We start from the raw sequence: 3,937 nt of genomic DNA, 5'->3' as shown, positions 1-3,937 counted from the left end.
CACTATGTTTTCTAAACACTAGTCACGCCATACACCAAGTATGCATACTATGTTTGTCTATGATCTTTACTTTGTAAAATAGATCAATTGAACATCACTCCAATGATCCTCTTTTCACAGTCCCAAATCCTTACTGCAAATGCAAGAATTCCAAATTCATGCCATTTACTGAAATCTGTTAGATTCTAAACTTATATGCATTGATCCTCTTAATGATTATGCACAAAGTCAGAAAGACTTGACAACAATCATTACAGAGCATTCCAAAGGAGATCAGCTCCTTGGAAACATCCTTCTTTCATTAAGTTTCCTAATCTTACACAGATTGAATAATTTCTAACTTTGAAACATTTCCATATTCCATTTTGACTATCACTTCTGAACAAGAGTTGCCTCCTTACAGATTATGTCAATATGGTCCTTCCAGAATTAACATTATACTTCCAACTGTCCTTGAGCAACCAATCTTTGGTAAACCTTAGATTGTCCTCGACAATTGCTTAATCATTTTAGTCATATCCAATTCTAGACCTTTTCCCTTCATAATGCCCCAGGCATTTGGAAAATTTTAGAAAGGATGAATATAGCACATGTAATCGATCCTATATCCGAAGCATATGGGACACGATTCATGATGTCTCACATAAAGACTAAACCAGTCTTTTGTTATAATATTTCCATTTCAATTTGCCAAGTTCTCATAATTCAGATTATGAAAAGGGATGCCGTAATCATAATCGAATTTTAGAACGCAAATAATGGACCCATATATAGAATTTCCTTATGTTGAGCCATTCCAACATGAAATTCATATACATATCCTTGATTAAATACGATTAAAATCTCAATCTAAGCTTTTAGAATTGAAATGAAGTATAATTTCCTCTCCCTTAATTATAGCAAACCAACTTTTTCAACCCCTGCAACCTCACGAATTGAAACTTTTGTTTTCTATAATTAACATTGCTAACTTGCAACCTTTGTCATAATTATCATGCTCCCACTAACATGATGATTATTAGCATAACACTTATGCTCCCACTAGCTTTGACATGTACTCAGAAATCAGCTGACTTTCTTACCAAAGTTCAGATTTCTGATACTAGATTGTTTTGATAAAACTTTATCAAAATCATACACCTCTCTTAGATAGCTCACATGTGTGTCTAAACAATTTTAGAACTATGAAAAGGGATGCCGTAATCATAGTCTCAATTGTTTAGACCTTTGCCACTTCTCACAAGTCCATGTTAGTGTGCCGGTAAACCACACACGCTCCACTAACGACTTTGAGAATGCAAATATCACATTGCTATCTAGCTAAAATCTACTTAGTGAAAGTGTTTCCTCACCATCATTTTCATGAATCGGAGAGAAACCTTATGACACTTAGATTTAATAGTGTATGTGTTCTTATCCATGTGAATTTGTCAAAACCATAATCACAAGACAAGGTTAGTGACAAATCCAAACTCATATTGATTAAACTTGTGCAATCTTAAATTCTTGCCATTTGGCAGCTCAGGTGCTTGCCATTGCTTCCAAGTAGTTGTGCAACCAATTGAGAACTCTCAGAACTCCTATGCAAAGCCAACTTGAATAGGCACAAAAATTTCAACACGATAGGTTATAAACCTCAAGTCGTGTGCTAGTGAAGGACTTTAGGTTTTATTCTTGATTAAGTCTTGAAACTTTCAAGAGCTTTAAGACTCCCACTGTCCTCTTGACATATAAGACTCCCTTGTCAAATATTCAAGAGATAGTGCGGATTCTTTATCAAGACTAACACTTTACACAATTGGCCTAAGTTGGTCTCTGTTTTATCCAAAACATCACAACTTACCAATTTCAAATGTACAAGAGTAGATAACCTTTTACTCTTACATTTGACTAGTGTTAACAAACCCTCTTTAAGATATGTCACTCAAGTTACAATCTTGGAGTATGACTCTAAGAATTGTTTTGGAACGAAGTATGACTCATCTTTTTGATTTAACCATTTCAACAATTCATGACTCCTCTTCTTAGTCATAAGAATGCACTAAGATGACTTTAGAGGACCAATTGTGATATGGTATCTTAATCATTAAGATGATCATAAACATGATACTAAAGTACTCTCCCATCTTTTAAGATTTGAGAAACTTTTATCTTTCTGCCATACTTTGATTCTTCTTATTCGTTCTGTCTCACGTTGAAACTTCTCCAATGCTACAGACTTATACTTAAACTTATAAGTATAACCATATTTACTGAACTTAAGTAAATCATGACGAATAGTCTTCTTGATCTTTTGTGGTGGACTTGACCAGTGCACAAGAATGTGTACTCGATCCCTTAGTCCTTTCCTTATTCACATAAGGAATTAGTCTTAATTTTCCAAGCTGAAAGTTCTCATTCATCATACTATACAACTTGCATGATTCCAAGTTTCGGTCCAATTGAACCTTGGGTGATGAGAATCTTTCCTTATTTGGTAATATTAGACACTACCACAACCGAAAGAATCAAATCCATTTTTCCAATATTGCTATCAATGGAATCTTATAAGCAACAACTTTTCACAAATGCCATTGTAAGGATACTTAAAATAAATAAAATCAAAACCTTTTTCTTTTATTTTAAAACTTTGCGGAAAAACTTATCCTTACAATCCATATGAAAACCTTGTTGTTATCTATTCCTAAGCAATATAAATATCATAACTCTTAAGTAATAGCCCAAAATTCTGATCACCGAACCATGCGATTGAAATCTATCTTCGCGATCAGAATCAGCATGTACTTAATAGAGTTAGACAATGGACTTTACCTGAAGTAGAGCCAAACTTATTGACTTTAACATCCTTAGGTAAATTTGGCAGCTTCGTAACCAATGCCCCTTCCTTTGGCAATAGTTACCTATGGACCCTTGATAATGAGACTATCTCAGACTTCGCCTCTCTCTTTACCATTGGGTCAACCGAGTTAACTATGGCTGATCCCTTTCCATTGGGAAGAGAGAGCTTTACTGGATATCCAATGACATCATTAAGGGTCTTGTCTTAGTCTGTTTCATAGGATTCCCAAAAGAACTCACTATGTGACTTAGAAAGTAGTTGAGCCACCAACTTTCTCAAGACTTTGACACCCAACTCTCCCGGCTTGTCAATATGTGACTACATCTCCAAGATGTGATCACACCTAGACCTTGCCTTGCCAATAGGGCTTGAGTGACCTTAAACTTTTTAGGAACTTGTGAGTTAGGGAGAATAATTGAAGTGCTTATGTGGTTCCCCGAGAAAATACGATCGAGTGTTGGTAAAGAAACACCGAAAGGCTTCTTTTCAAATAATGGGTCGAAAGGGTGGCTTATCTTCAGCCTAACATCGATACTTAATATAAGACCGAAAGCTGGATGAAGTACTTGTGAGACCGATGTGGTCTGTTGAACAAGTAGGTTGGATAGAATTTGTTGTGACTAATGATGTTATAAAAATCTCAAAAACAAAAACCAAACTGGATGTTTTTGGGAAGAAATGCCTTGGTGTTAGACAATTTCATAAAGACCATTCAAAAAATAAAACGAGATTTCGTTAGGTAACAAGTGAGATCTTGAATATAAATATTCACCGTCAATTCATTATTGGTGTTGGATTTTGGGTCTCACTTAGCACGTGGTGTACCCATCTAAGATCATAAACACAGATTTTGTGTAACCATAAACCTCAGTGGTAATATCTGAGTCTCAAGGGTTACCTTGGTGAAACGAAAGTTGATGGAGAATGTAGAGGAGGTGGTTAAGGAACCGAAAGTACCCCTGCTATATAAAAGTGACAAAGCAGAAAACTCTTAACTCATTTGAGAAGAGTAAGGTAGCTCATGACTTGAGTGAATTTAGCAGCCTGATTGGGAAGAAACGATAGGTATAGATCGAATGATTAAGGCCTTACTCATAG

Source organism: Lactuca virosa, chromosome 9 (assembly GCF_052849685.1).
Source record: "Lactuca virosa cultivar CGN04683 chromosome 9, Lactuca_virosa_CGN04683_v6, whole genome shotgun sequence".
In the NCBI taxonomy this organism is placed as follows: Eukaryota; Viridiplantae; Streptophyta; class Magnoliopsida; order Asterales; family Asteraceae; genus Lactuca; species Lactuca virosa.
The sequence above is the reverse complement of the archived record's forward strand: the minus strand, read 5'-3'. Positions refer to the sequence as shown.